Genomic DNA, 12563 nt, shown 5'->3' with positions numbered 1-12563 from the left:
CAAGGAGGCAGCCTTGCTAAATTGCCTTGGCACAGAGGGTCTGAGAGTATTTAGACATTTGCTGGGGGCCTGTGTGCGGGCACCTCCTCCAGATGGTGGAGAGGGTGGTGACACTGCGCCAGGGGTTGTGCTTGCCTATGAAACTGCTCTTAACAAATTGGAAGAGCGTTTTGGCAAAAGAGCCAACGTAGTTCTCGAGAGGTATCATTTTTTTTCAAGGGCGCAAGGTGTTGGTGAAGGAATTGACTCCTATGTCACTGCTCTGATAACACTCATTGCAACGTGTAAATTCACGGGTGTGGCGGATGAGTACATCCGTGACCAAATCATGATGAAGACGAGTGACAGCAGAGTTAGGGAGAGGTTATGGACGGAGAAAGATTCACCCCTGGAGAAGGTGGTCGAAATCGCTCGTGCCATGGAGGAGTCTAGGAAAAGTGTCAAGGAGATGGTGGAGAGGAACGACAGCGTACACATGGTTGAGCCATGCAGGAGTGATGATGCTAGGTCTAGAGACAAAGACTCCAAAGGGACGTTCACTCCAAAAGATGTGTGTAAGAGATGTGGTTGGTGCGGGCATTTGCCTGGGTCCAAGGAGTGCCCTGCAGCCACTGTAGTTTGCAGAAAGTGCAAGGGGAGGGGGCATTATGCCTGAATGTGCAGGTTTACCGCTTCCGTCAAGGAAACCGTGAGAATGGTGGATTCGGGTGATGGGGATGAAGAGGTCACTGTGAATAGCTATGTGGGTCCCTCTCGAGTGAATGACGCGAGTGCGAAGGAGGGTTTGCTGTTGAGTGTGGGTTCAACAAGAAAGAGTGCATGGGCCACCTTGTGCATTAAAGGTGTGCCTGTGGATTTGATGGCGGACACAGGTTCTCCCTGCACTATGATATCTCCAGAATTGTATTGTGCTAAATTTAAGAAGAAAGTGTCCGATTTGTATCCTTCCGATATCAACCCCTGCGCCTACAGGCGTGTCCCTATTAGGGTGCTAGGTTTTGATCATGTCAATACAGAATTTCAAGGGCGGACAACCCATGGGAATTTATATGTGGCACATAAGGGTGATCCTGTGGTAGGTTGGGACGAACAGGCCGCCCTGGAAATAGAGGTTCCCCCGGCAAGGCTGTCCCAGTTCTTAGTGTAAGTGGTGGGAGCAAGAGTGTTAAAGAGCTGCCCTCCCCCTTGACGGCAGATTCACTTCAGAGCAGCTTTTCCACCGTTTTCACGTCCAAGCTGGGCAAATTGCGGGGTTCTAAAAAGGGGTGCCGTTCCTGTTGTACACAAGGTTAGACGTGTTCCCATTGCAGCCCGTGAACCTCTTAAGGCGGAGCTTGACAAACTCATGGGAGCAGGCGTGATTGAGGAAGTGGAGTGTTCAGAGCGGTTGGCGCCTGTGGTCCTGGCACGCAAATCAGATGGGGGCATGAGGATGTGCGTCGACCTCAGGGACCTAAATTGTAACATCTGGGTTGACAGACATCCATTGCCTAACATCAATGAAATGCTCTCCTTGGTGGGGGTCGGGCTCCTGTTTTTCTACCTTTGACCTCTCGTCCGCCTTTCATCAAGTAGATTTACATGTAGAGTCACACACCCTCACCTCTTTCATCATTCCGTTTGGGGCATTCCGTTTTTGCCGGATGCCTTTTGGTTTGGCTTCTGCGTCAGCCATATTTCAGCGAGTGATGCAGAAGTTGTCTGCGGGTGTCCGTGGGTTTGAATACTTCCAAGATGACATTTTGGTCTGGGGGAGTTCTCGCAAGGAACATGATGAGAGGGTTTTGCATGTGATGGGCACATTGGAAACGAGTGGTCTCACAGTTAAGATGAGCAAATGCAAGGTAGGAGTGGAAATAAAGTGTAACTTACCTCGGACATATCTTGGATGCCTGTGGTGTTCACCCTAAAGAAGATTTAGTGAAGGTCTTGCGCAATGCGCCTTCCCCTACTAATAAGGAGCAATTGAGATCCTTCATGGGTCTTGCAGAGTATTATAGTAGATTCGTGCCTGCATATTCAGACAAGACGGTTGCCATGAGGGCCTTACTCAGGAAGGGTGCACATTTTGATTGGTTTGAGCAGTGTGAGAGTGAGTTTGAAAAGTTGAAGCTAGATGTTGACCAGGCTCCCTCCTTGGCACTGTTTTGACTGTGGACGCCAGAGAATATGGTGTTAGGGCAGTGTTGGAACAGAGGGAAGGTGGTACATTTCGCCCTATTGCATTTGCATCCAGGGTGCTGAAGGAGGCAGAGCACAGATATGCTGTGATTGAGAAGGAGGCTCTTGCTGCTGTCTGGGCCTCGAGGCAGTTCAGAACCTTCCTATGGGGTGTTGAGTACACCTTGCGCACCGATCACAAGCCATTGGTTCATGTTTTGACGACCAAGGGGTTATCCCAGGCTTCATCCAGGATCATGCGTTGGATGGCAGATATGGGGGAGTTTAATTTTAAAGTTGGAATACGTGCCTGGTCTTAGGAACGCTGTCGCTGACTGCTTATCCCGTTTTCCGCGTCAGTGTGAGGTTGATCGTACTGAGGAATTGACCGGCAACGATTGTACTTTGGTGGCTGGCATGACACCTGCTGTTTGCGAACAGGTGTAGAGTGAGGAGTGCGGTCGGGATCCGATGTTGATAAGCATCAGGTCTGCTCTTAGGATGGGGGTTCGTGATGAGGGGTTGTCGAAGTTATTTGGTCATGTCTGGCCGGAATTGTCAGCGGGTCCTTGGGGCATTGCCAGGGGATTAAGGTTAATTCCGCCAGAGTCACTCAAGGGAAGGCTAGTGGATTTGGCTCATGAAGGACACCCGGGCAGGTCGATGACCAAAAGGAGGCTCAGGGAAGTGTATTGGTGGCCCAGGATGGATGACGATATTGAAAGAATCCTTAAGGACTGCCAGTTCTGCCAGTGACAAAAGCAAGGTGACTGCCACTCAACCCATTCACCCCGTGGAGGTGCCTAAGGATGTGTGGTCTAAGGTGGCTGTGGATATTATGGGCCAATTGACTCTTTGGGCGGTGGTTTGAAATTCATTGTGGTGATGGTGGATTACACCTCCAGGTGGGTGGAGGCCACAGCGCTTTCCTCCGCCACTACTGAGAAGGTGATAGAGTTCCTTTCGATGGTGTTTGATAGGGAGGGTGTTCCAGCTGGTGTGGTCACGGATAATGGCTCGCAGTTTGTGTCAAGTGCCATGCAAGAATTTTTCACCAATTTAGGGATTCGCCATCATAGGGTGTCCCTGTATAACCCGCCGGCCAATGGGCTGGTTGAAAGCATGAACCGCTTCATGAAAGGGGCCATACAATTAGCCCTTGCCAACGGTTTGCTGTGGTGCAGCGTAGTTTCTGAGGCGCTTAAAGCTTACAGACTTACACCCTCGTCCCTTACGGGTTTGTCTCCTTTCAAACTGATGAGGGGCAGGAAGCCTGGCTCCAAATTGAGGGTTTCTGCTCTTGGTGGCGGGGGTCAGTCACTGGTAGACATGGATGAAGTTTTGAACAAGGTGCATAGTAAACAGGTGTCCTTTTGGCACAGGCAGTTGAAATGCAGGAAACCTTTGCAGGTGGATATTGGGGAACAGGTGATCGTGAGGAATCCGAAGTTTTTGGCCAAGGGTTTGAGTAAATACATGCAGCCTCGTCTTGTGACCAAGATGGGGCGTGGTTATGTAAAACTGGATGATGGTTCCAGATGGAGCTTAAGACGAATTGTGGTCATGAAGAGGGGAAATGTTGTTGAGGGGGAGGAACACTCCCCTGATATTAGCGGTACTTTAGTTGGTGGGGAGGATTCCTTAGATGTGAGTGGTGTGTTGGTTGGTGATGACATTAGTGAGCCTTCTGGCCGCGGCGGTTGTGACGGAGTACCTTCCTCTACAGGGGATGGTGGTTTGAGTATCACGGAAAGTGCAAATGCTGAAGGGGTACACCTGGAGTGTTGGGTGTCCTGACCCACGTTTAAGCTATCATGCTGCAACATTTGGTGCTGTGGGCTTAGAAAATTCAAGATGGCGGAAAACCCACATGTGCGCTGAAATCCAGGAAAGCTGCGCAGTTTGTGCGCACACTAAAATGGTTGCCTCACTTGCCACCCACCAGTGCGAGAATGAAAGGCTGGGTTGCCATGAGGGAAATGGGTTGCCAAAGGAAAAACAGTAGCGCCGGTTAGCTTCAAAGCGCTTTAAAACCACCATTGGACTACCCGCACAGTAGTCTGAAACCATTGGGAGTGGCAATGCTGATTGCCAAAAGCAAACCCATAACTGTTGGGAATTCATTTTCTTAAATCCCAAAAATGGGTGCAGTACCAGTACTCACCACTATCCAAAAGCCGGCAGTTTAAAACCACCCTGTGTTTCTCTGAAGGCAGGCTCAAACTGTCTATTTTAAACATTGCAACACATCTAAAAACTCACTGGACACCAGCAGACATTTGGTAGAATGGAGTGTTGTGTGCCTACAAAATCTGGGAAATGAAGAGCCCAAAACAATGCTTATAACAAAACTGCTATGGAGTCAGCAGTTTAAGTTGCACTGGATTGAAAGACACTAAAAAAAAAAAAATCTAAATGTTTAAATTGACTGAGTGACCTACTTTTGAGTGTCACATAGGTTGCAATTGTTTAAATGTCATAGTTTTGCACTTAGAATCAGCATTCTAGCTGCATGTGTAAAATTGCAAGTTAATTTAAAAAGCAACAAATAACATGACAGTAGCTGAAAGTCTGGCTTAAGGAACTTGATTCTGCCTGGCAACTACCCCCATCAGGAGTGAAATTTGAGTCACCACTGTGTTCCCAGGCCAACCTTCCTTTTGCTGCCCACACTAAGGATATGCCATCTATCTGATAATTGAATTATCTGTGCTCTGCAAGAGAGTGAACAAAGCCCTCTTCACTCAGGCAAAGGTTTTTATTACCGCAGTCGTAAATTGTAGCTTCCTCTTGGCAGGAGCTGGGAGGAGCACTGCCTGTGAGAGCAAGCTGGCTTGGCAGAACTGGATTAACCAGAAATTCAACCTTGTGCTGAGGGTAAACCACACCCCTTTGGAGCCAGAACATAACTTTAAAAAGATGAATAACTCATAGAGCGGACATGTGAAAATTTTATAAATGACACCATAATTCTTGTGATTTTTCTGCCCACATTTTAAGAGGTTTTTCGACCCGGTGGCGTGTTCAGGGGGGTGTCAGCGGAAAAGTGGATATAACTCTAAATGTATGCATGTTAAAAATCTGAAACTTCATCAGTTAATGTCCCTACTCCCTGCACACATGTATGTAAAGTTGGGTCCATGTCAGAAATTGCAAAATCAGTTAAAAAGTGAAATATGTGCCAGTTCTGAATGCAAGCTCCCAGGAAGAGCAGAGTTTGAACAGGGTATACCTCCTGTAATGCATGATGGGTGCATATGATTTTAAAACAATATGTACCTCTGCAAATATGTATTTGTTTCAAATCTAGATTTGTGTGTAAGTTGACAGGAGGAGTGGACTTTCTGCAGGCTGTAAAATGACATCACTCTGACTCACAGTTCATTCCCCAATCAAATGATAAATGGAAGTTTGACCAACTAGAAGCTGAGAGAGAGGTAGGGTCAGTGATGCTAGAACACACCCACATTCTAAACACATAAAAGCAGACAGACAGGACAGATAGGGACTTTCCAAATCCATCTGCAGCGGGACGCTCTGCCGGAAAAATCCATACTTACCTCCATCAACCTCCAGAAAGCCAAACTAGAGACTTCAATCTATCCAGAACTAAGAGACCAGACCAGAGAGAAAGCAGTGCTGTACCCAGAGAGACCCAGACCAGCAGAGAGAGCTGACCCATTTCACTCAAGAATATAGTGTGAGTACCTAGAAAACTGTGCAGAACCAATCTCTTAGTTAAAATAATATAATTCAATCCTATTTTAATCTAAGTAGAACTGTCTCCTAACTGTCACCTGTCACTTGTAAAGCTGTCACCTGTGATTTGCTAGTTGCAAGCTGCACTTGTCATTTTGAGCTTTTGAAATTTGCAAACCCAAAAACGACCTTTATTAAATCGCTCATATCTCCGCGACCGTTTGGGCTAGAGACTTGCAGTAACTTTCCTCTGATAGCTTAGAATCGTAGCTTTGAATCGCACCAAGAACCGCATTCCTACCCCTTATAGTTTTACCGCAATCGCGGAACACGCATCCGCGAATTTTACCGCGATTTGCAATTTCTTCACATGTAAAAACTGCTGCTGCTTGCCTTCCATTTGCCAGAAATTCGTTTAACCTGCTAACTATCCCTGCATCATTGCTAGTGTGAGCCTGGACTAATATTATTTAGATACCACTCACCCTGAACCTCTGAAAGGGAATTAAAAGCGTTTCCAGCATATTTCTCATTCATTGCCAGCACATATCAAAGCAAGTTGGGCCTGTGATTTCAAAACTCCTATCTGTTTTCTGTTGTCTAAGCTTGGGGGGGATTGAACTGATTACATTGATTGCATTTCTGAGAACTGTGTGCTTCCTTCCATTTCCTTGCATTGCATCAAGGGGGGGGAGGGGATTGCCAGAGAAAAGTGATTACCTTGTTTGTTGAAATCATATTGAGTATTTTCTGTATTGCATTTTCATTCAACATTACATCCATTTGAACTCTATACAGCATTTTCTACCACATTATACTTCTGTACCTATTTACCAGTGTGCTACCTTATCCATTTCATCTCAACTCCTTAGTAATTATAAAGAAGTGTGCTAGTGCCAGATTCTCCGTTGTTGATCTTTATCATATCAGATTAAGTGTGCTATTCAATTATTAATTTATTATAAAGCGTGATATATATATCTATTTTAAATTATCAAATAAACCTTTTAAACTTGCAAAACAGAACTACTTCTTGGCTCAGTGGGGTCAGGGGGATTCCAAGAGAGGGGTGTTATACAGGGGTAGTCATCCAGAACGCATGAACTGGACCTAAAGATATATCAATAAGGGTTTTCATTCAGTATTCTAGACTAGGCGTTAACTTAGCTGTAGTGCTGAATTGAATCCTCTTACAAATTGGGGGCTCGAGCCGAGACGTTGGGTTAGATTTACCACTTGTGCAGCTTAATACAGTGTGCTAACTGACGGGATACATACATCCGGTCGGATCACCACGCTGCATTACGCTGTGAAGCATTCCTCAAAAGGGACACTCCAAGAAAAGTTCTGTTCTGCAAAAATAAAATACAAACTTCTGTAAATCAGGACAGAGACCAATCTCTAGAATGACGACCTTAGTAGACATGAAAATAGCCAGAGAGCACCTCTTGCATAAGCTATTTGTGAGAGGTGAATGGACCGAACAGGGCCAGGATGCGTGGTTGCAGGCCATCACACAACAGGTCACTGAAACAGGGTCAGATATATATAGAGATCAGGGTCCCTTACATGTGGCCCTGAGTGAACTATATATGGCTCCTAAAGCCAAAGATGAACACAATAAGATTGCCAGGGTAGCGGCGTATTTATATTTACATATGGGAGCCGTGCAGGACAAATGTGCTGAAGGCCAAGATCTGGCGAGTAGGCAACTGCTGGCATTACAGAAGGTCCAATCTGACCTGGTCTCTTCTGAGCAGAGGCTGCAGAGGAGCCAGGAGTCAGAAAATGACAGCAGACTGTACATCACTAAAATGAGGGAGGATATGGATGTGCTGCAAAAGGAAAAGTCAGAACAGGATACCAGATTTCTGGCCCTGCAGAAGGAGCACCAAGATAGTTTGGACTCCTTACTGCAGAGCCAGAAAAAGCTGGAGCAACAATTAGACTTTAACAGGGCATGCACGGAGCAGGTAGCCACCCTGCAAAGTCATCTAGATAGAGTGAAGGTAGAGAGCAACAAGCTGATCTTGAAAGACCTGGATACCCAGGCAGAGTTTGATGAGGAGCGCCAAAAAGCTGGTGCCCTTCAACGGCAAAGGGACGACCTGGCGGCACAAATGCAGGCTCTTAGTCAGGAAAGAGACGCCTTAGGCCAGGAAGTCTGCCATTTAAAAAGAAAAATGGAAGAAAATCACCTGGCCCACCAGGGACTGGGTGATCTCCAAAAAGAACACCAGAACTTGTTAGAGCACACCAGGAGGGTGGAGGATGCTCTAGCAAGAAAGGAGCAGGCCAATAGGGACACAGCTCAGAAGGTAACCCTCCTGCAGCAAAGACTGGCCCAGTTCTCCAGGACCAACCAGGAAGCACAGAGGGAAAACGAGGCCCTCTGTGAACACAATGATAGGCTCCAACAACAGGTAGCGATGCAGGAGAGACTGATAGAGTCCAGTAAGGCCTTAACTGAAGAACTGAAGGCACAAATGCAGGCTCTTGCATTGCAACAGGGAGCAGGGGCGGATAGAGATGAGGTTCGCTGGGAAAGGGAAACTCCGGAGCATAACCTCAGGAGCCCTAGTACCAGAGGCCCTCATACCTCTCAGTCCCTGGACTCTGCCACCCCCATGTTCCCTGGCGCACATGAGCACAGGGCCACAGGGATGGCAGATTACTATCCAGCTAAGAGTATGGGTCTCATAGGCCAGAACCACTCAGGAATGGAGGGGTGGGCATCCGGGTATGGGCACCCAAGTACAGTACAGTTCAATGGGGAACCCCGGGAGAGTAGGCCCATTAAGGGCATCCTGAAAACCTCTGCCCAGTTAGGTCAGTGGAGGGGGTACCCATCAAATCCTGGCAGCAAGGAGGAATCTGAAGACTCCTCCGAACTGCGCAGGACACAGGAGACCAGGTCCCCACATTCTGCCAGCCATTCCCAGGCTCGCAGAATCCGGGAAAACCTGGAAGAACAGACGGGAACCTCTGGGAGCAGTGCCTCTGAGTCCGAGGAAGAATGGACAAGGGTTACCCGAACCAAAAAGGCCAATAAGGCAAAAAAAGGGCCTTGCTTAAGGACCCCTTAAAGCAGATTAAGGCGATCAGGAGCGTCATCACGCCTTACCATAAGAACGCTAAGTATTCTGTTTGGGAGCACTTAGAGTTGTTTGAACAAATGATGGAGACTTTCCATTTGAAGAACAGCCAAAGCTGCATTCAATATGTAAAGTGGACCTTCTCCCCGGAATACTCCAGTTTCTTTGCGGGGCTGGAGGACCAAAATCATTTAAGATGGTCCACCTATAAGGCGGCCATCTTGAAACATTTTTCTGTTCACAGAAATCCTCAAGAGGCTCGCAAGGCAGCCTACAATTTGCAATGTGGGGAGGATCAGGCCCCACAAGAATTTGTGCAGGAGTTAAAGCGTGCTTTTGCACAGACCACAAGAAGGGTGCGCACGGATAGCAGGGAATTTATAAATACGTTTTTCCATGCCTTGCCCAAATATATCATGACCCAGCTCGTGAGGGATTTTGAACAGGCTACCCGGATCTATGAGGTGCAGAAACCGATAGATAGCAAAAGTAATGCCCAGAAAAACCCCAAAGCCAACACCACCCCTGCTGCTGCCAAGGTGGCAGAGGTAAAGGTCACCCCCGTTTTAGATTTGGAGATGGGGGGGCCTAAAAACCTACCTGCACCTAATACTGCTAGGCCCAGAAGGTCCTCGGGCCAGTCACAGACAGGGAGCCAAGGAGGCAGCCCCACAAATGGGGTCCCTCGCTCTCCTGATTATGTAAGTCCACGTTACAAGGGAAATCGACCCATCCTGGGTTATGTGTGGACTCCTCCAGCCCAAGGGGGGGGATCCAGCCAAGCACCTAACCCAGGGAACTTCCCTCCAAACTTCCCACAGGAGGGCAGAAATTTACCAAACCCTGGGCAGAACTTTTTCCCCAGATATCCTCCCGACGTTCAGCCCCAAAACCATCCATCCTTCTTTCCCCAATTCCCTGAGCCCAGACCACTGAATCCGGGAGAGGGGAGGCCAAGGGTGGAGGGGTACCCAAATCTTCCCAACCAGGGGTACTACCAAAGAAGGGACAGCTACCCTTCCCGGGATCAGCCCAGGGGAGAAAACAGGGCCCCGTATCAGCCTGAGCGGGTTTCCCAGTTAGAGCGCCAGGTTCAAAACATGGCGCGGGATATGGGTCATATATTGAGGGCGCAGCAGAACCCTCTGATCAGCATGCCGGCGCAGAACGCACCCAACACTGGACCTGGTGCTCCAGAACAATGACGGGGGCAGCACCCCGATAACTCACCGGTTCCCAGGGAGGAGGCACAAAGGGAAGGGGGGTGTAAAGCCTTGGAGGAAGCTTCCTTCCTCACTTGTAAACAGCCCCTGGAAACCCAGGAACCGGAAACAAAATCTCTGGCCCCTGAAAGTCTGCCTCCTAAGGAGCAGAGGGGGGGTAGGAGAAACAAAAGACCCAAACAGACTCAGTTTGAGGAGGAGGTACAGATCTTCCAATTTGAGGGAGAGGGATCCTCAGAGGATCCTGGGAAAAGGATCTTCTCCTTCAGAGAGGGGGGAACTCCTCCCAAAGAAAAATGGGTCCCTAGGGATGCAAATCCAGACTGGGGAGATGTGGAGACTGAGCTACCGCCGCCCACCATCTCATCCCAGAACCAACAGCAAGAAAATCCCCTGGTTCAAACCCATCCTGGTGACTGCCTCCAAAAAGGGGGGGGCGGCCCAGAACCGGAACCAGGGGAACCCACAATGGCTCTGATCTCCAGTTGCCAACTTTTTCTTTCAGATTCCCAAGGCTCTCCACAGAATTCTGCCCAAAATTCTTCTCTCGCGATGTCCAAAACCAGAAAATTAGCCCACCAGTTGTCCAAAAATGTACATTATCTGTGCCCCCTTGAGGAGAAGGAGGGAAGATATTATGCCCCGGTACAAGTACAGGGGCAGGGTACAATCTTGGCACTGGTGGACACTGGATCTCAAGCTACCCTTCTGTCCAGAAGGGCCTTTGATGAACTGAATGCAGGAAGGGGAGAGAATTACCAAATTCCTCTCACCTCTCTTCCTGGACAACTGCAGAACTTTGACGGGAAGGAAATTCCCGTCGAGGGGACGGCAGACTTGGACATTAAAATTGGGCGACATAAGTTGAAACACCCCGTCATAGTTGTGACCCCAGAGGGCACCCCTTGTTTACTAGGGAATGACCTCCTGAGAAGGTTGTCACCCCTAATAGATTGCGTAAACAAGGTCCTCTGGACCCAGACTAGCCGACCGATAAAATTAAAACAGAGTGTCAACCATGTTAGTTTAAACGGCACCTGCCACATGGTTGAACAAAAATCTGACCAAGTAGAATTTCACTTCCAGAACCACCAAATTCCAGACGTGACAGTCATAGCAGTAGGACAACAGACTGGTGATGGGGGGTCCTCTCTATTCCTGAAAATCAACCTTCCTTCCAGTCTAAAGTGGTATTCCACGCTGGAAGGAAACACTTTGAAATTCTATACCAATCCACAATCTGAAACTCCCACTCCTATAGTCCAGAAAGATGTGAAATCAGCTCAAAGCCTGGCTGATATTCAGCAAATTGGAGAGCAGTTGTTCATCCCTGTTCAGTTAAATGATGGGAAGGACTCTGTTCTCGCGCGAGTGTGTGTGAACAACGGTAAGAGCTTCATCAGCGAAGCCATGTTTCGCCAACTCCCAAAAGATCCAGCCATTCCCACCTTCAAACTGATAGACAAATGGGAAATGGACCTGGAAGCACCTAATTCCAAACATCTCCTGCCAAGCAGGTGTATGCTCAAAATCTCCATTGGTAACAAGAGCATAGTCCACAATTGTTGGGTCGTGCGAGACGTCCCTGCCGCCTTTTACTTAGGCAGTGACATTCTCAATCGCTTTGCCATTAGTTTGGACCTAATAAACTTCAAAGCTTGGTCCCGATTAGCGGACAATCCCATGGGCTTTGATGATCCAGAAAAAGCATTTAGGTCAGCTCAATTGCTACCTTATGCAGTCGAAATTCAGGTTAAAGAGGAAGTCACCATCCCAGAAAGGACCCGACAATTCTCCCTGGAAGTGAAAGTTAAAAGGGGACAAGAGTTGAAAAACCCTGATGCTTACATACGTCTAAATGCTTCTCTCCAACAGCAAGGGTTGGGGGTAAACCCAACTCCATTAGTCAACATAGAACATGACACCATTCCAATGGAGGTGGATAACAGCGACTTAAAGAGTATTACTCTAGCCGCAGGCACCATTATTGGAATGGCGGTTGATGACCGACATTTCTCCATTGATCTTGTAAATGAACTGTTAGGACCAATCCCCAAGGACTGTGTTGACAGTGACAGTGAGGACAATACAACACCAGACAGGATTTTTACCCGGCATGGGGGGAACTTCCTGGTGTACACTTCCTGCCCTTATGGTAAGGAAGATGTGACGTGTGACTTCAGGAGGGATGAGGTGATTTTCCAGGTACATGAGGGCTGCCTTTCCCACCTGAAGCCTCCGGTCCAAATCAGCACTCTGACCAGGGACTTCTCCACCCAGCTGGAGGAGGCCACGGAAATAGCCAAACCAGAAGTCTTTCCAGGCTTCAGGCAGATGGTGGAAGAGAGAGTCAACCTAGCTGATGCCTGTGTGACTCTGGAACAAA

General features: G+C 48.0%; 1 protein-coding gene across 7 annotated transcripts in view; it reads right to left on the bottom strand.

The window, feature by feature from the left end:
• ADGRB3 (adhesion G protein-coupled receptor B3) overlaps positions 1-12563 on the bottom strand; it is a 1879974-nt gene that overhangs the window by 526682 nt on the left and 1340729 nt on the right. The gene's annotated exons all lie outside the window — the stretch shown is intronic.

This window comes from Ambystoma mexicanum, chromosome 4p, assembly GCF_040938575.1.
Source record: "Ambystoma mexicanum isolate Mex_15411 chromosome 4p, UKY_AmexF1_1, whole genome shotgun sequence".
Lineage (NCBI taxonomy): Eukaryota > Metazoa > Chordata > Amphibia > Caudata > Ambystomatidae > Ambystoma > Ambystoma mexicanum.
The sequence above is the reverse complement of the archived record's forward strand: the minus strand, read 5'-3'. Positions and strand labels throughout refer to the sequence as shown.